The sequence below is a fragment of the Ambystoma mexicanum genome, chromosome 4p (genome assembly GCF_040938575.1).
Source record: "Ambystoma mexicanum isolate Mex_15411 chromosome 4p, UKY_AmexF1_1, whole genome shotgun sequence".
In the NCBI taxonomy this organism is placed as follows: domain Eukaryota; kingdom Metazoa; phylum Chordata; class Amphibia; order Caudata; family Ambystomatidae; genus Ambystoma; species Ambystoma mexicanum.
The window spans coordinates 883,752,648-883,773,149 of NC_090927.1; positions in this window are offsets into that span (position 1 = coordinate 883,752,648).

The window sequence follows — 20,502 nt, forward strand, 5'->3', positions numbered from 1 at the left end:
CACTCAGTACTACATCTCACGTTCTGCTTCTTCTCTTCTTCTAAAGATACCATGCCTTCCTCCTTCCAACCTTTCTGCTTTCTTCTCCTCTTATCATTTTTCCCCTTCTTCACATCCTCCAATGTTGTCTGGTTATATCTCTCCTCCTTGCCATTCACATCCTCCAAATTGTCTTGCTTTCTGCTCTCCTCCTGCACTTGAAACTGTTCCTGCACCTCCAGCTGTTTCTGCACCTCTAACATTTCCACTCCTCCACTCACTTCTCCACCACTTCAAACTCCCACGACTATCCTTCTTGCATGAGATTTTAAAGTTTATCCTTCCTTCCCCAAAATGGCGGTCTTACGGTAACTGTTACCATATAGGTGTGTTCACTTTTTCCTATTCTGGAAATAGCTGGTCCATTAGTGCTTCACATGCCCAGGTGTGTTTAATTTAACTTTACTGGCTTTCCTCCCAACATGGACCGAGCTTCTATAAGGGCAGTCCTTTATCTTTGATCTGCCAGAGTAAGGCATGCAAGACAGAGCGCATAGCCTGATCTTCATGGGTTTAGAAACCACAAGTCTAGGGTTATAGGACTCATGGATTTACACACACATCTATGGGTCTGATTTCTTTGGGAGATGGCAGCAGCTTGTGCCATATGGTATTCCCCTGCACCATGTCTACCAATGCTATGGGAGGTGGAGCAGTACATCTTCCTCATACCACCTCTGTGCCATACATCATATAGCAGGTACTGGAGTCTAGCTCCTTGAGTAGCCCTCAAACAGGCCTTATGGACCGGCCAGGGGTCATTGTTGCATGGGGTAATGACAATATTCCAAGAAGGGAAGATAGCAAGAGAGGGAAAAGGTTGGTGAAGAAGGAGGGTCAGAGGAAGAAAATGGAGGAGAAAAGAAACAGCAGGAGGAGGTTGAAATTAGAAAACAGGAGAAATGAAGGAAGAGGAGAGCAAAGCAAGGGACAGACTCGAGAAGGAAGAGGGAAAGACAGAGGAGGAAAAGGTCAGGAGAAGATGATAGAAGAGAGTGGAGAGTAGGCGAAAGGAGAATGAGAGAGAAGTGGCACAGACAGAAGCAGGTAGTTCAGTCTTAAGTCCTGCAAACTAGGGACCATCCCCATAGCATATTGTGGGCGCTAGCACTGAATCAAATGCTGGTTAAGCTTGTTGAAAAACAATGAGACAATCTTATTGGTGTCCAGAATCCCAGATCGTGTGGGTAGGTTGAACCTATGGACATGGTTTACCTGTGGCGGGCTTTTGTGATGCTGCCTTGCCCTTGACAGGTGCACTAGCATGATTGCAGCCTGAAGATACACCCATGTCAAATGTCAAATGGGAAAAAAATGCCTGCCATCATACTCAAAGAACCTGAAGAATTAAATAGGCCAAGGATAGCTCTATGGTGCTAACATTAGTAACAAAATGTACCTGAGAACATAAAAACACCACTGTTTTCCTGAGTGACTGTGCAATCCTCCAAGAAGCAGAAATCTTGCACTTGACTTTTCCAAGATTAAGGAAACGTGTGTTGAGCACTAGCTTCTATTTATATTATGATACATCTGCGCTGTTCACTTGTACCCCTGAGGTACCCTAATAGTGCTATTGTTAGACGCATCACTGTTACTTTGTAGTCTTCTCCCTATAGTTCTATTAAGCCTTACTCCAATACCTCTGCTACATGAGACTAAAAGAGGTCAGAAATGCATTTTTTATATCTTGAGACTACCACTAAACCTTGCTGCACTGTGACACCACCTGGACTGACATAAATATGCAGCATTTCATGTTTGATCGAAGAGAAGAATATCATACGTTTCCATTGAAGCAGGTAGCATATTACATTTAGGGTGTGTTGCTAAGTTTGCCATCTGTCTTTGGCAAGAGATTATGTGTTGCTTGCAAAGCAAAACTCTTACAATTCATACACATTTGCCATTCTGTTGTGGCTGCTAGTGCTAGAAAGGGGAAAATCCCACTGGCCACCATGAATGACATAAACATTTGACATGTCTTGTCAAAGTCAGGGAAAGAACATCAGAGAATTGGTTAAAGGCAAGCAGTATATTTCATGCAGTTGCTGTAATGTATTGTTTCATATTTTTTGTGAGGAGAGAGAATACTTTTGGCTTGCAATGAAAATGCTTATTATCCTTAATAGGCAGGAGGATATTTTTTCAGTGTTGTAAACACTTGCGAGGAGAGAAAATCATCATGAGAGCTGACATGTCTGAACCAGCGAAACGTGCTATAGGTATCAGAGAAATGTGACTCAGGGGGCATTTTGCGTCCGCTGCAGAACCTGTTGAATGCACTGTGACCAATTGCGGTTATGTGTCCCTTCTCCCCAAGCTCCACTTCCCTGTGAGGGTAGCAAGGTAAGCCCACTCCGCAACACCCTCCCTAGGGGTAGAGGCACGCGGGACCTCACCGGGAGAGACTCCCCTGAAGGAACAAGGACTCCCATTCCTGCGAGGAACTCACTAAGGATCCTTCCAATAATACCTCTTCAGACATATTTTACTAGGATTTATATCAAGAAGGAACAAGGATGTGTTATTGCAAAAAAGAAAATGGGAAAATCCCTTTAAATAGAAAACAACATTTAATTGGGACGAGGAGGAGAAAGCAGAAAGATGAGAGGTTGCAGGATTCAGAAAGAGAGAGATACAGAGTTACACTGTGGAAAGCCCGTGGTACCGTCACAACTGAAAGGGGAGGAGACTGGGAACTCCAAGAAGCCTGAATGTTTGAAACCGGCTGCTGAGCTGAAGCAGAAGCGCTGGACGTGGCGTGTCTGTAAATTGCAGAGTGAGAGAAGCAGCAAGTGGTGGCATAATCAAGAAGAGCCCATGGTGAACCAACGGTCCTTGCAACGACACTGAGACCACTACACGAGTGGAACTACGTAATGTTCTGGTAGCTTGGATTACAGAAGACCATCCCAGACCAAGATACGAAGTGCGAGAGACAGAGGGAAGAAAGAAGTCGGTCAGGCAAAGAGGAGAGCTGAACCCTAATAAAGAGAAACCCCAGTGACTTTATCCATGAGGTTGACAGATAACAGGGAAAACGGGAGACCCGAGTAGGGAAACAGAGAATCCTTATAAGAACATTCCTACTCGTCTCAGTCAAGATAAAGGGCCTCATCACGAGTTGGGCACTAACCCCAGCGGTATTCGCACCGGGGCTATTAGCCCTACCGCCAAACCCCCCAGCGCTATTAGCGCCGGAGCACAGGTTTGGCGGAATGCTTGATTCCCATTCCCCATTGTGCCCAATGGGGAATTTCTGCGCTATTACCGCCTGAAAAAATCGGCAAATCCGCCAAGCCCATGATCTGGCGGACCCTTAAATACGGCAGTAATGCACTACCACCGCATTTAAGGGTTACCGCCAGAATCGTGATGAGGCCCAAAGAGACGATAAAAGAGAAAGCAAGAGAAGTGAATGAGAATCATTATTCATACTCACCTCAGTCAAGATAAAGACACAATAATAAAGAAACCAAGCGATGTGAATGAGAATCATTGTCATACACCCCTGACGTTGCCCGGGTCTGTAGCTGACATGGGGGTCTGCTGTAGCCTTGTGTGTGTTATATTGTGTCCTATCTGCCTATTTTTGAGAAATCGCAAAATCTGCAATCTCCCGGAATTGCCTATACTGATGGCAAAGGACCAGACCCTGCTTCACTCCTGTGCAGGGCGAATGGGTGGGGTATGTCAAATGTCACTTTCGCCAGTACACCCCAGACTGGTATGCCTACTGTGGGCCAACATTTCAGCCCATCAAACTTTTATGGGGCTGGAGCCAACCCTGAACATACAAACACACTTTCTCAAATATATATATATAGATTCATACTTGTCTCAGTCAAGACATAGTGATGATAACAGTGAAAGCAAAAGAAACCAATAAGAATCATTATAAGAGTATTCATACTCATCTCAGTCAAGATAACAGGACACTAACAGTGAAACCAAAAGAAGTCAAGGATAATTGCTAAAAAGGTACTCATACTCGTCATAGTCAAAGTAAAGAAAGCCTCAGAAAGAAAACGGTGAAGCTATGAGAGAAAAACCAGAGAAGAGTGATAAACAAATTAAAACTATTCATAAGGAAAAAGACATCAGTCTAGAATAAAAGAAACCTTGCAGTGAGAAGAAACCAAAGAATAAGGGAGTATTGAGAGAATTGTATGAACTGATCAAAGAAGTCGCAATAGTCTATTCAAAATCAGCTCTTGAATAAAAGATTGCAAGAAGCAACAACCCAGGACAAGGGAGTCATTATCCTGTCTTTATTTGCTAAAATAACGGTAGGGTCAGTTAGGGTTAGTTTGGACAGTGGGCAGATTCTTTAAGACATTCACTGACAATGGACGAGCACCTTAGCTAATTTGTTAGGTAAGGAACACCCCATAGAAGAACAACAAGATAGGCATTATCTTTTTCTTTAATAAAACCAGAGACAGTCTAGTTAGTCCCCGAGGTAGGTTATACAGATAGGGCCTTTGCCTTTAGGTCTTCACATCTAGTATAAACCAGAACCTACAGAGTATAGAGTCAATCTTCGGTATATACTAACATGGGAAATGGGGGCACCTGGGATAGGGATGATTGGTGTTTCCTAGACAAGAGAGAGAGAGAGAGAGAGGGACAAATGTAGGGCCCTGAAAAATCTAATGAAATCCCTTGAACCATCTCTGAGCTTCAGAGTATTCTTTGAGCCATCGGTGATACATGCTAAAATTGCTCTTGCTGACCTGGCAGTATTGATTTCTGAGGACATTGCGAACCAAAGATTTCCATCATCACATGTGTACATTTGATCACCACTGGGAAATTGTTAAATTTCAGGCAAGGCTATACCAGCATTGCAAGATGAGGTGCTTATTGCAGTGTGTCTTGTTATGAATCAATCAGTCTAAGAGACAGAGAGTCCACTTCACTATAAACATGTGGACCGCTGGACAGAACATTGACTACATATTTGTGACTGCACACCTGTTGACCTTCCCATCCCCTGCCATCTGAGAAGATTCTGGATCCGTAAGAAATTCTAGAGGTCAGCAAGTTCATTACGTTTTACACAAGCTCACATTGTGCATACACAGATTTGAAGGCAATGGCATAGGGAGCTACCATCTGTGCGAAGGTGCACACTGTAGTGGTGCAGTGGATAAGACCAAAACACGTACAGCTGGGCTTTGTTGCTGGTGAAAATGAGTCTAATAATGTTTTGCCTTACCAAAGGGCAAGGCTCTGCATGGGACTTGCTTTGTCCGTGCCCTTCACCTTGTGTTGATACATTTCACCAGTGATTGCCAGCTTGTGAAGGACATGATTTCTGTGGCAGGCCTACACTTCAAGAATGGTGCCGCACCAACTGCAGTTTTGCACACAATTGTCAAAGACCAACTTTAAGATCACGGTTGACACCTGCTGCAATTCTACTTTACACATGTTGGTCCAGCTACGTGAACAATGCAGCCACCATTGATTATTGCAACAGTCACAGATGAGTGGTAGTTTAGTCTTTTTTTTATGTCAAGTGACAGATTCAGTCGAATGTCTGTTGTATTCTACAGCATTTAAAGGTGGCCACCAAAAGGATAGCCAGGGCTGTGAATCACTCAATGAGGTACTGCCACCAGGGTACCTGCTAGAACTACAAATGTCCAACATGATAAGGGGCAAGGAATTGCTTGGCACGGTGCGTACAGCATAGCTAGCATGGAATGTGCTCTCAACCTTGCACGCGGATCGATACAAAGTCTTAATGAATGAGAATACCGAATACCTCCTGGCCTCATTTGTTATCCATGTTTGAAGTTCAAAGGGACTGCTTTTCAGCTGCATAAGAACTCTGAGAACCAGTTGGAAGGAGTAACAGTTAAAATATACGCTAAGCTGTGCTGATAGGTCAAGAAAAAGGAATTGAATACAACAACCTCTGTGCTCAACAGACTACCACAGATTTCAAGAACTTTGCCGCCTACATTCCCAGGGAGTAGTTTGCTAGTTTGCCTACACCCCCTGGTCCATCTTATGTGAACAAAACTGAAAATAGTGAAAGGTGGGAGATGGACAGTTTCACTCCTCATGCAAACAAACATTCTCAAATGCAAATGTACATGAACATGCACTATACCGTCAGCAGCTCACATGGTGGATGCATCTCTACTTGATGCATTTCTCATGAGTAAGGCTGATCACCTACAGCAATACTCCTTTAGTATGTGTTCATTCGACCCATCACCACTTATGAGAGTTGCCATCGAATGCTAAACTGCACCCTTCTAGCACAATCTGCAGGCGTTTTATATGCTGCAAGGGCTGCTGTATCTGACCACAGAATGAACCTTATAGTGTCCGATGTTGAGCCCATATCAGTAATTCAAATGAACAAGCACTACAATGAGGAAGAATGTGACAACTAAGGCCCATAGGCAATACAACAGCTCTGTTGATGAAGACTTGATGTCCACTCAATTAACACATTGAACGATGGTGTGAGGTTGTTTAGTGGGGCTTGTGGTGGAGAAATACAGAGCTCTAAAGACTGGCTGCTGATGGGTGAGGCATGGCTGTCATATCTTGGAGAGTGCCATTAGTACTTGTGCTTTGAGTGTTCTGTTCCAAAGTCCTATTCCTAGGTCCTAGTCCTTTTCAATACTTCAGCAGTTAAGGGGTGTGCTACCAGGTCATGAACTGGGCTCTTCCCACTACTTGAGTGCTCCTAACATGAGAATATATTTGGTTCTATTCCTGCTACCTCAGAGTCACCAACAAGAGAATGTATTGGGTTCTATCCACTACCTGTGAGACAAACATTTAGAATTGTTTTGTTTCCACACTACCTGAGAACTACCACTGTCAGAAGTATGTGTGTCCTCCCTACGACCTGAGAACAGCAAACATGGAAGCTTTTTTGGGTTATCCTTATTGTCTGAGAGCTGTCAAAATGTGAACATTTTCTATTCTTCCCTCTACCATTGATAGACACCAAAATGCGAATTGTATGGGTTCTCCCTGCGAGCCACTAGTATGGGAATATTGGCACATCTCCATGCTACCTGAAAGCCACCAATCTGAGAATATTTTGGTTTATTCCTGCCTTACACAAGAGAGATTCAGGCATAAAAGTAGATGTTGATTGAGGGTTGACCTGAATTCATATATATTGGAAGTGTTTTTGATGTCAGGAGATATGATGTTCCAATGGTGTGGTAGGGGAATGATGGGAGAAGGAGCGTAATTGAGAAGATATGCATGGTGGGTGAGAGACAAATGATTGAGGAGGGTGCTAGATTGCATAGTCTCTGGATGACAGTAGCAACAGATAGAAACAGCCAGGCTCGGATGGTGGGGCTAGTCAATACAAAATATGATAATGTGTCAGATATTCCCCTTTGCTCAATTTAATGGGAGATATTGGTATGATGGGTGTCCAGACATTTGGTCGACCGAAAACTGGTCGAAAGATATTTGGTCGACGCAATTTCGACGAAAACCAAATGGTCGAATTTTTTTTTTAAATTATATATTTATTTTTCGGGTTTTCGTTTTTTAAAAAAAAGGTTTTTTTAGAAAAAAAAGGGAGTTGGGGGGACCCACCCAAAACAAATAAAATTCGACCATTTGGTTTTCGACCAAATTGGTTCGACCATTTGTCTGGTCGACCAATTTTTTTTGACCAAATGTCTGGTAACCGGTATGATGGCCATGCAGGTGAGATTTGACTTCACTGTCCTACACCTCCCCAGCTGATTACCACCACACAATGCAGGCAATGTTCGTTTGCATGTTGGAACAGGCATTCTTGCTGGCTGCTCTCATATGTAAGCAGGGCCAACCTTTGCACCACAGGGTTTGTTTCAGAGTTGTGTGTGTGCAGGGTTGCAGCGTGTTCTTAGAATTGAGAAGGCATCTTCCATTGGGTCATAGATGCTGCATGTAGTCGTGTATTGGTCGAGGATATGATGCTAGTTGCATTGTGGTGTTAGTTGAATAGGCAGGTTTTCATCAGTTTTGTGCAGGTCAGTTAGTCTGCTTTTCAGTGAATGTGCTTTGACTGAGAGTCTCATAGTTTGGTTCGGAGGAAGGGGAAAGAAGATCCTCAGTGACGTCTCCCGTTGAAGCTGGTAGTTGATTATTTCTTTGTGATGGATTCAGGGCCACAGATGTGGAAGGCACGAGGGGGCAATGCACAGGCATTTGAAGTCAATCCTCTATTTGATCGAAGCCAGTGGAGTATGCTGAGGGCTAGGGTGATGTGTTTGAGACTTTTTAGTCCCAGGAACAGTCTGCCAGTAGGCAATGTTTCAGACTCTTTGTAGCATGTTAAGTGGGTTTTTGAGAGTCAAAGGTAAATGCTGTTGGCATACTTTACTTTTGAGAGGACAAGTATGTTAACTGCCATTGTTATGTAAGCGAAGGGCAGACACAGTGTGACATGAGTTCATTCCGAGCTGGAAGAACCAGCTCCTTTATCGGCTTTAGCATGTGGTTCCAGTGCAAGGTTGCTATGCATTTTGATTCCAACGTTTCTGTCACTTGTAGGCAGGGGACATGTTCCCATTTCAGGAGGTTAGTGTAGAGTTTTAAGGCATTGTGCCGTACATTGTGAGCCCGGTATTGTGGGTATTGGTGGTAAGACATGGTTTTGTGAAGGAAGGGGAAACCTGTGCTATCTCCTGGAGTGAAATACTACTGGTAGTTTGTCTGCTAAGCAGTGTTGGTTCTCTAGGTGAGGTTTGGTGTAGTTGATTTTGTATTGTAATGGCCCTCTCTGCATTGCGTTGATGTCCTACAGTGAGACTTGGGCATCTGTTGCCAGTGCATGAGGTTGTTTGACAGACATCTGCATGTACCTTCCCTTCAGGCAGGGGAAGTACAGTCACACCAGGAGGGGCTCAAACTCAAACGTTTGTTTGCTCCATCTTTTGGCCTGCCACAGCACTAAATCCTCTATCTTCAGCTCTTTCTCATTGAGTTTTGACACTATTACATTGCTCAGAGGATTGGAGGAAGTGAAGATAGTGAAACAAGCCATATGAGTAATTTTTCTTCCCTATGCATCTTATTAAGCCTCTTTCTTGGTCCATGTTACTAGGTCTAGGTAGTTTGCCTGATTCATTATTTTATTGATTACAGTAGCGTCCTGGCTCTGGAATGAATTGCTTTACTCAAACTTGTAGCTACAATTGCATTTAAAGTGCAGCAACTGTAAAAGCCCTCTTTGGCTGACCAGAATGCCAGATCCTCCAATCTCCAAGATTCTTCTTGCCAACAGTACTACTCAAAACGAGTAATTAAAGATTCATTAAGAGTTAAAGCCCAAACGAGAGATACAAAAATGGCAAATTGTCAAGTAATTAAAGTCTTCCTTACAGCTCCCAGGAAGGTGTGCTGATGTGATAGTCATTGTACGGGTATAATCCACGGGTATCTGTTCAGTATGTAAAAGTTTGGTTATAGCTGCTAGTCCTCATAGACTTCACGCTTGCAGTCTCTGGGCTTCTTGACTCACAGCGCATAGATCAGGGAAGACCAGACGGGCTATCAAGTGGAAATCGTAAAAGATAGATACAATTCACAGGACCAAGTAAACGCCAGTACTACCGTGGACAGCACAGGCGGCCGAGTGCAGTGTCGACTGATTATGCGAGGCAGGCGTATCTCTAGAGGACACATAAGCAAGAGAGAAAAGCAGAGGAAAGCACACGGACGATATAAGTTTGGCTGCAGGGCACATGCATATTTAAAGTGCACGTTTGTAATGCAGTCTGAGATGCCTTCAGTGGTGTAATAGGTGAGTTCATGTTATATACTATGAGTGATGGTCACTGGTGATGACACATGTGATAACGTGATTCGTCAATGTATTGCCTCATTTCATCTTGAGCAAATATTTAGGCTGGTTAGGGCCTGATTCATGGAAAAGTGCGCATTTATCCTGCAATACCTGCATGCCGACACCGATCCTGCGCGAGCCAGTGTGCAGAAGTTACACGGCATGCTCTGTGTATTCATGGAATCCCTCACGCAAATTCACTGTATTCGCACGTTGTGGCTGGAAAACAGCCCCGACATGCCCCAACGCAAAGCCAAAACAGCCAGTAACGGCTACATTTGCGTGCTCCCAAGACGCGCATACATGCACCCTGTAAACAGTGCATGTGGTGCCCTGCAAACAGGCCTGCACCTCAGGGGCCCTGCGCTGGGTCCCCTCTCAACTGTCTCCGGCAACCCGACAACATGCGTACAAATTATCGTAACTCAGTTATAACTCAGACAAATCTGGGTCTGAACCCCAATAAACCATTAATGCACCCTGCTATGCTGCGTACATACACTCCTAACTACGATCGGAACCCTGTCTGCCTGCACACAGATCCCTAAATCTGACATGCAAACTCACCTCCGAAGTTGTGAATCCTCCGCGCAAGTCTGTACGCCTGTTTTCGGATGGCAGAGAGATCAAGGGCTTTGCGTGGGCATTTCGCAGGCGTGAGGTTGCACGGTCACATCATGAATATGCTTTGTCGTGCACACTTGTGGGTCTGCCATGAATTGCCAGCATGCCGTCCCTCTTAACACCCACTTTGTGCCATGTTGTTCCCCATTTTCCTTGTTCTGCCCACAAATCCGCCCTTTGCGTACGCCTCGCCCACGCCCTGCAGGGTCTCCCGCATAAGTCACGGACCATGCTGGTAATCCACGCAAGTCGGCAAAATATTCCACACAGTTGATTCCATGAATCAACTGACAGGATTCTGCATGCATCTTGTCACGCAAATCGTGTATTTTCCGTGCAAACAATTCCATGAATCAGGCCCTTAATGTTTTGTAGATACCTCTACTGCCCAGTACTAACATGTTTACGGCTGTGCATTTCAAACTTAATTTCTCATTAACAAAAAGTTTAAAGCTTTACATTTCAAACTTAGTGGACCTGATTTGCAAATCATTTTTCACTGGAATTTTCACATTGAAAAACTCTGTGTAAATCAGGCCCACTGCCTATTTGAGATGGTTTGTGTGAAATTATGCAAATGTTCGTTCTATCGCACCACAGCGTTCAAATAGGCAGGTAGCCAGCCACACGCCAACACATGTAGACATATATTGACACATTGTGATGTTTGTGCTACCATGCTTCCTGGATGTGAACTTCGATAGGGCCTGCAGAGAAAAGAGCAGTAAAATAGAGTCCTCGTTTGTATTTCATGCAATGTACGATACTGCAGTATATTTTTAATGCCTTGAATGAAAACATGTTTATATTTTTATAACTGAGAGTAAACCATTAAGAAACACCATGTCGATGGAGGAGGGCCATCACAGTGCTAGAAGGTAGCTGTGCCCATGTCTAATGCAGATTTTCGGAAAAACGTCTTAAGATATATATATATATATATATATATATATATATAATATGATGGAACTATGTTTGTATTGATTTATAATGTGTCAACGACTGCTACCACGCCTTTACCTCTGTAACTAAGCTCTTGCAATTAACACCGCCTCAATGCCCCTGGGCTGTTTGCACGCTATATAAATATAAATAACTAACTAAATAAAGTAATTGATTGTGTAAATGCTATTTTGAAGGGACCTGGCATATTTGGAAGGTCCCTCCAAATGCAGAGGACATCAGTTTAAAGGCTCTACTGCCCAAGGCACTTGAACAAGTGAGAAAATTGGACCCAGCCGACCAAAGCCCAAGGAGCTTTATATCTGCTTATCATAAACACCAGGCAGGCTGGTCTGGCTCCAAGAGAAATTCTGCAGTCAGTAAAGCTGAACCAAGACTGGGATCTCCAATCAAAATGTGTTTTACTTTAATTAATCAGAAAGTCCCATTCTGTACATCCTGCATTGTTTATGTTCCAAACATATTTAAATCTAGAGTCTTTTACATGTAACCTTTGAAATGAATAGTAAAATGTATTGAGGAATTATTAGAACCAAGCATGTTTGCAAGTCTCAGGCTCCATCATTAGGTCCCAGAGTCATTCCTACCACCAGATGGAGCCCTTGCCTTGGTATGAATCAGCAGAAAGAGATCTCACTACATCCTTAATGGAATGTTCTCAACTAAGGTAACTTTCCACAGTCTCGTCCAACACACCAGTGTGGGTGAGAGTGTTGACTCACCAGCATCCATTGCATACTTTTAACAGTCATTTCTGAAACTCATCCCAGCAGAACCATGGAATGTCTTCCTCGAGCAGTGTGTGTTATTGTCTCTGCCTCCAGCACCATAACCAACAAGCATTGGCAATGCCAAGAGCGTGGGCCTTTGTGTAGGCATGGTAAAGGCATTTGCCTAATACTTATACACAAGCCAAAACAGTTGGCTTTCGCAATGCATGTTTTTCAAAGGGATTCAGTAAAGGAAATCCATGGCGCTTACAAATCGAGTTGCTGAATTCAGACCCGGCTAAGACATTTATATAACACCAGTGCAGGTTTGCAGCTCCAATGAATATATTAACTGTCAGAAGAAGGCTTGATTAAAGCGAGCTCAAAGAGTTCGCACAAGGAGGTGTTTGGGGCAGGGAGCTGCAGCAACTGGGTGGGAATGGCCATAGGAATTAGTATGGCCATGAACAGTCAAAGGGTTGGCAAAAACCAAGCAACACCTACATGCATTGTGTCCCTCCTCATATGCCATTTCTCCCCATCTGTACTCTACTGCAAATGATTCAGCTTGTAGGTGTCGCTAAAGCACAACCTAATAGCCCAAACTAAATATCTCCCACAATCATGGGCGTAAAACAAAATTAAAGGCGCACCAAAAAAATGTGTGAATGCCTCTGAGTTTCTGCCACCCAGAGAGATACAAAGGAAGTGTAATGGCCTAGGGACTCAGAATAACGAGAACGCTAATATGCCACAGGAGCTGTATGTATGCAGGTTATGTCTCTGCACATATTCAGGCTTTAGCGTTTCTCAGTCTAAGAGCAAGCCAAGCTTCACTTACAATCATAGAAACAACAGCCCTCACAGACAATAGTTCAACAGGATGCCTCTGACATAGTCTCTGAAATAGAAGGAAGCGGATCAGTCATTCAAACAGCTGATTAATCAGTGCCTCCCACTAGAAAAGACGATCACAGAGCCTATAACAACACTGGAAGGAGACCTCTGAGATTAGCAAAAGAAGCAAAGATGTTCACACCAGAGGCAGACACCAGCTGATACATCCAGGTCCATGCCTCTGCTTTCACACTATCGGTGGGCATGAGAGATCTCTTGCTCCACTTACCGCAGGCAACGAGCCTTAGAAAAAACACAGATAGAAATCCAAAGAGACTCTTGCACGCCTTAGAAGCTCTCACTGCTGCATGTAATGCTCCCATGAACGAGATGATAGAAAGTGTGCCCAATGCTCTTCAAAGACAATCCTATCTGTGGCTGTACCCAGGGTTCATATTGAAAACGTTTTTCAGCCAAATTGTGAGCAGGATCATTTATTTGGATTGAGACAAAATCTTCTAATGTAACTATTTGATATTCATATTTCACAGAATGCATAACAAAGATACTGTTAGCCACTCCACCTTTATCCTCACTCTCTCTGACAAAGGCACATACGAAATAGCCCTTCAGTGGATTGTCGTCTGCCTGTTGAAGCAATCATCCTACTTGGTGTGGAGATGTAGCACCTCCTCTTCCACCACCTGCCAGTGGGAGTCACCCAAGGGTATGTCCGCACACAGCTCTTTGCCATCCTGTACTCACTCCTTTCTTGACAAACATAGCTACTGTTTCCCTTTCTCCTATAACCTCTTTGCCAATGACACCCACATCTGATCCTACTTTCTCTCCTTTACCCTTTACCTTTACCCTTTACCTTTACCCTTTACCCTTTATCCTCTCTCTCCTTCTCCCAGCACATCTCCCTCACTTCTCGCACCTGTCGCTTCCACCTCTTCAACATTTGCAAAATCCATCCCTCTCTCACTTTCCACGCCACTAAACTCTTAATCTCCTCCCTCATCTTCTCCCGCCTCTTCTACTGCTCTTCCTTACTCTTCAGACTTCCTACTTCTCACCTTGCCCCTCTTAAATCCATCTACCACTCTGCTGTTCGCACCCTCTGTCGCCGCACCTCCCGTGACTCCATCTCGACCTCTCTCTCCTACCTTGGCTGGCTTCCATTTCACTCCCACCTTAAGTTCCAATTTCTCTGCCTTGTCTTCAAATCTCTCTATGGTCTTGCCCCCCCTTATCTCTCCTCCCTTCTCTCCTTCTACTCCCCCACCCGTTCCCTTCGATCGCTGACCATTTCCTCCTCACTTCAACCCCACCCCCCTGTGCCTCCTCCCGTTTTCGCTCCTTCCAACTCTTAGCACCTCTACACTGGAACTCCCTTCCTCTTGATATCCGTTATTCCCCCACCTTGACTTCATTCCACACTTCCCTTAAATCTCTCCTTCTCCATTCTCCGCCTTGAAACCCCTTCCCCCTTCCACTTCCCCCCTTCCTCACTCTTTTCCCCAACTTTCTCCCCTCCCTTCTCCTACCTTCCCTCCTCCACCCTCCCCCATTCCTCCTCCTTCCCTCTTCTTCCACCCCCTATCCTGTCCCTCTCCCTGTCCTCCCTATCCCTCTCAGTTTATTGTTATTCTCACTGTTTTATTGCTTGATCGATTCATATTGTAATTGCTTCACTGTTATATCGTTCATGTTTTATGTACTGTTGTTCCATGTAAGGCCCTTTATAAATAAACAAATACAATACAATACAATCTATAATATCCCATATTGGACTGTTTCTCTGCTATCATGCACTGGATGACATTTTGGTGACTCATGTTCAGTTCCCACTAAACCAAATAAACCTACCTCCCTAATTTAACTGCCCAGCCCCTCCCCCATTCTCCTTTAACTTTTCCCTTTAACTTTTCACTCTTATCGCCTTACACCTTGTGCAGTTTGCCAGCAAGCTCAATCCCCAGCACATCTGTGACAGATTGGCATCTACGAGAATGTGAAAGCCCTGGCTTTTTCGCTAATCAGGCCCCTTTTTCATAAATGCTCCTTGCCACAGTTCTAATGTAAACATGTGCCTTGCTGTAACCAATCAACTGACATCTACAGCATTGGCTCTGTAGGGACATAGCACAGGTTCAAATGTCAGTGTGCATCCCTGACAGCAGCTGGCAAACAAAGTCTCTGCAGACAGAGGTGTCATATTAAATGTCTGCACATCTGATCTAAATTCAAATGATTGTGGAAGCCAAAAGTTTTCTGGCATGTAAATCTATAAATGCAAGCCATGCCATGTTTGGCATAATGACTGCCGGAATCGTACAATCATAAAGCCACAGAAATCTGGTATCAGTATCACCGAGTGTCAGCTTTGTGAGCAAGGCCTAACTTTGACAGAACTGATGTATATTGGTGTTTAGACTGTCTCCACAGCTGCCATATGGAACAATATCCAGGATACCTACCCCTTGATTAGTTTTCTTTCCATCTGCTTAGCCTTACTTTTTACTGCTTCACTATCCATAAACAAAGTACTCAACTGGTATTAGGAAAAACACTTTTAACTTGCAGATGCGTTACATTTTGCCATAATATTCAGAGTCGGTTCCTTCTACTGGAGACATTTGTGATTGCCTGGAACCAATGGCAATCACCATCCCTTATATCTTGAAAGTGTTTGAAACAGCCAACTGTCACAGCATTCTAGTGATTTGGGGAAAAATGGATTTCAATAACAGTTCCTGGATTGTTTTTTTTTTACAGTATATGGCTCTGATAGATGGGATACAAATGAATGGTATAGTGTCTGAGGATGGTCAGTAGTAGGATTGTCCTGTTTGACCACCAATGTTTGCCCTTGTGATGGAAACATTGGCGTGTGGAATAAGAAAGCACTATGTCGGGCAGCGTTTTGTAACCAGGTCTGCTAAGCACATTATGGCACTATTCACATGTGACATATTCTTTTGCGTCACTGATCCAGTTAATAGGCAGCCACAGCCCCTTGACATGAGAATGGAGAATGCCCAAAGGCAGATCATTTCCAGAAAATGGACTCCGAATCTGCTCGACATTTTCTCAGACCATAAGATCCGCTCTCTTGCCCAATGCCCTGGGTAAGGTTTTGTAACGGCTCCTGTATTTTGTGCTGTTGAACCCAGGATCTCAGTTGGCAGCAAATATGCAACAAAGCCAGAAACTCCCCAGTTACCATTTACAAATACTCTGAGATTGAAAATAAAGAGATTTGTAAACCCACTTTTTGAGGTTCCTATCTGTTGTAGTGAACTAGATGTAAGATAAGAGTGAACAGCTGGAAAGCCTGGTGGTCTCATGGAAAAGGCTTGGGGATAAAGATTGGAAAACATTTATAATGGAAGCACACATCATTTCCCATCAAGAAAATGAGTTTTAGAACTGGCTTCCAAGCTGGATACAAAGATGTACCTCTTTGTATCCAAACACTCACATAGAGATTGTACCAAGAGCAGAACTACTAGAGGTAGTTTGGTTCTGAGTACAGAATGATGTACATTAGATCAACACAACGTAAGGTTGAAGGGGAAGGAGAGGGCATAGTGGATGTGATTAACATCTATAAAAGATGCTACAATCTATTCTAATAGGTGAGGCACACAGCTGTAGACCCTGTTTTCCTGCCCCAACAAGGGGCAAAGGTAAGCGCCTCCCTTGCCTCACGCTAGGGACGGCCCCCCTGGGAACAACCATCTCCACCCTCCAGGCCTGCTGGATAGAGATGGACGCTGCACCTGCTAAATAGAATCATTGTTAATAGAAGATATGCTGCACCCTGCGATTTTACCTGACTTCAATGGAACACAGGCAACAAGGAGGATTTTTCAGGGATCCCAATCGAGACACCTCTTTATTAATAAAACGCTTTAAGCGTATCAATTAAAAATGTCTATATTTCTAACACCAAATTCCCCTGCTTAAATTCCCCAAGCATAAGTGCCTGGTAAATTGGGATCTGCTCTGTCAGCTCACCCTTCTTTGGAGAGGTCACAGAGATACCCACAATTTGAGTCTAATGGAACAGATCCCTGTTGTACAACTAGTACCACCCATACAGAGGGAGGCCGGAGGATGGTGTCGGTCAGTGGTCCCACCACTTAGGCAGCCACAAACATCCCACCACTTACCTCACACCAGGGCCTTAACCCTGCTATACCTTATACTTAAGACTATAAACCTACCCCTAGATAACATTCCCCCTACATACCACGGCCCCTCTATTCCTTCTACTTAAAACTTTAAACATATACTTTTTTACCATATACTTCTATTAACTATGAATTAAACATGCACTTGAACACATACATAAATGTACACAACCACAAAGCAATTACATGAAACATATAATACATGTCTTTTTACACATGGGTGACTGCTGCAGTCAACCACCTTTTTTCAGTACCTTATTTGGTGCTGTTGTGCTCGTGAAAATGGGAGGTCTGCCCCTAAAGGCCTCTTTCCCCATAACTGATTGTTCTGGGTGGTCCCGTCCACAATGTGGGGCCACCTTTCTCACCACGCACGGCAGCTCACTTCAGGAGTCTCTGGGTGGACCCCTGATCATGTGCGAGATTGCCCTACTCATTGCCGCTCTTGTGTGCATTCTTATATTCTTGGATGGCTGCATGCACTGGGGGGGCTGCCTACATCACCTGTGGAATGTATTCACCCACTCCGCTATGCTACGCGGAATCACCCTGCCAGTTATGGTGAAAGAAACAGCAACCATGGTGGCAAAACCCTTGTGCGTGCCAAAAACCTACAAAAACCTACAAAAACCATGGGCTTCAGCACACAAAAAGAGGGATGCACAACCTGCCACCCATGGTGCATGTGCGGTGGAATAGAGCACACCCTGCAGAAATGTGCCAGTGGGCTCCATGGCCAGTGCAGAGAGAGAAGCAGCACTTGTAAGTGAAACCGCAAAATGTGCCTTCAAATGACATCTGCTTTGTTGCCAAAAACTCCAAAATACCTAACACAACACTTCTCAACATTCAAAATCTTGCCTGGTGCTAACATTCATGTACCTAATGGAATATTGTGAACATACAAAGTCCTAATGTGAAGAGCAAAACATTCTTCAGACAAACTGGATTGTCTGAAAACTGACAGCCCATGCCAATATCTGGGTGCAGGGGCTACCTGAATGACAGCTGTCAGATGAGTTACTGATGACACTTTAAAGGGACCTAAAACTAAAAGTCTGCTGGATTAGCAAAACATAAAAAGGATTGTTGCCAAAAAGGAATACAGATTGTAGTTGTGTTTTTTAATCCCACATATTTTAAGGCTAAGAAAGTATCCCCTTTATGTATAAATACATAAAGACAAACATGTATTTATGTTTGATGTAACAAATTTTGTTTTGCTGGATTTAAAAAGTTAATTAGCCTGGCTGAGCTACAAGAACTGGACAAACAGGTTACTCCCAGAAGGAGGGCCTTCCTCTCAGCAGAAACTCACTGGGAAGTGGTAATTGTGGGTTAGAACAGAATCTTGTCTACAGAAAGAGAAGGAACAATGACTGAGCTTCAGCCCAGGAAACTGGAGTTGTGAAGGTGGTTGTAAATGCTTCCTGGAAGGAACAAACAAGGAGGGGGATGCCCCTGGACTGCAGGGAGACAAAAAGGGGCGGACCATCTGTTGCTAAACATGAACAAAGAATTCTTAAAAGACTCATAACTTGTTATTCAATTGGGTGTTTTATATATAAAAAGGACAGAGTTATTAATCTAATTTTCGGCTGCACGTTTTAAGCTGCGGCAAAACCGTGTGACATGTTCTGGACAGGAATGGCAATATGTGTGGTTTTATGCAAAATGTGTTAATGTTAGAATTGTCAAAATGTACATGCACAGCCCTAAGTTAAACATGCACCTTTGTGGAAAGTTGCATAACATTTTGAAATTGTGTTCATAGCGAAAAGGACAAAATTCTGTAATAAAGTTGAGACAAGATCCCACCGCTGCAGGGTTTTGAGGAATAGCTGCTACATAAAACAGGGGAGGGGCGGGTGGGCACCCCCTCTCTGGATCTCCCTGTTGCTGAGTTTTCCCCCTATTTTCCCACTGTTGGCCTTTTATCCACCAGGCCCACACCAAAACTTGCCTCCGCCACAGCCGCAAGGGTAGACATGCTTCTCGATGTGCCGCAAGCATAGACATGCTGCTCGATGTGCTGCAAGGGTAGACATGCTTCTCAATGTGCCGCAAGGGTAGACATGCTGCTCGATGTGCCGCACGGGTAGACATGCTGCTCGATATGCCGCAAGGGTAGACATGCTGCTCGATGTGCTGCAAGGGTAGACATGCTGCTCGATGTACATATGTCCCTTTAAGCTGAACACATTAGGGTACTGGCAAAAAAGCACACAGCCAGAATCTTGACACATGTCTAGTTGGAGATGTCATAGGTGGTGGGGGAGAAACAACAACACATATGCATGGACGTCAATTAAGTTCCAGCATTTTGATGACTTTGGGTATCAAAAATAATGTATCATACACAATTAAATAAAATAAGGAACATCTGCAACAGAGGTTAAACCCATACAACTCTAAGGTCAAGGCCTTATGCCCACCCACTGAGCCAAAAAAGGTAAACCAATGAAGTGTCCCATCCCATATGACATATTTCATTTTTATTATAATTTTTTTTTTCATGCATTTGCTCCACAATATTTGTGTTCGGTCTACCAATAAAAACAAGAATGTGCAATCAATGTTGCAGCTTGTTTGCATACATGCAATCAGCACAGAAGTACAATCTAAGCTTGCCATTGCACATGCACTGAAGCGCCAGTAGACGCGGGCCAGCGGGCTGGCTGGGCTTGTTGCTGCATACTAATGAAGGAGGTAAGTGAGGGCATATCCAATTACTGTTTTATAGACACAGAGGGAAGTCAATTACTCTGAGATGTGGTGGTTAGTGGTTAGTATGCCCAGTGGACCCCAATTAGTGTGATGAAATGAGCCAAAAAATTGGATTTGTCAGAAAAATTGTACAATACAATGGCTGCCCATTGATTGGCTTGAATCAAAGAGGTAGGTATAAAAAGAACGGAGCAGATTAAGGGTTATAAGTAAATATGCATCACATAAAAACGCGATAGAATATTGATCGGAAAGATGAATGTCTACAGCTATGCAATATACTCACCATGATGTGAAAACATGCATACTTTACAGTAAGTATACTATCGGGTACTTACGTCAGATCTGCAAGTCAGGTAATTGATTGCTATAAAATATTGGCCCTAAATGCTACAGAGCTCTCTGGTGATGATGGCAGAATTATGTGGGGAGTATGTCGCCCATTCTCGGTCTAATTTACAGCCTATTGATCGTTGCCTTCCCAGCAGACTCTGCTGGCTGCAAAACAGTTCAAAGGCCCGTAGATCTCCGCGCACGTTAAGCATTTTCCTAATTACCTTTGGCAGGG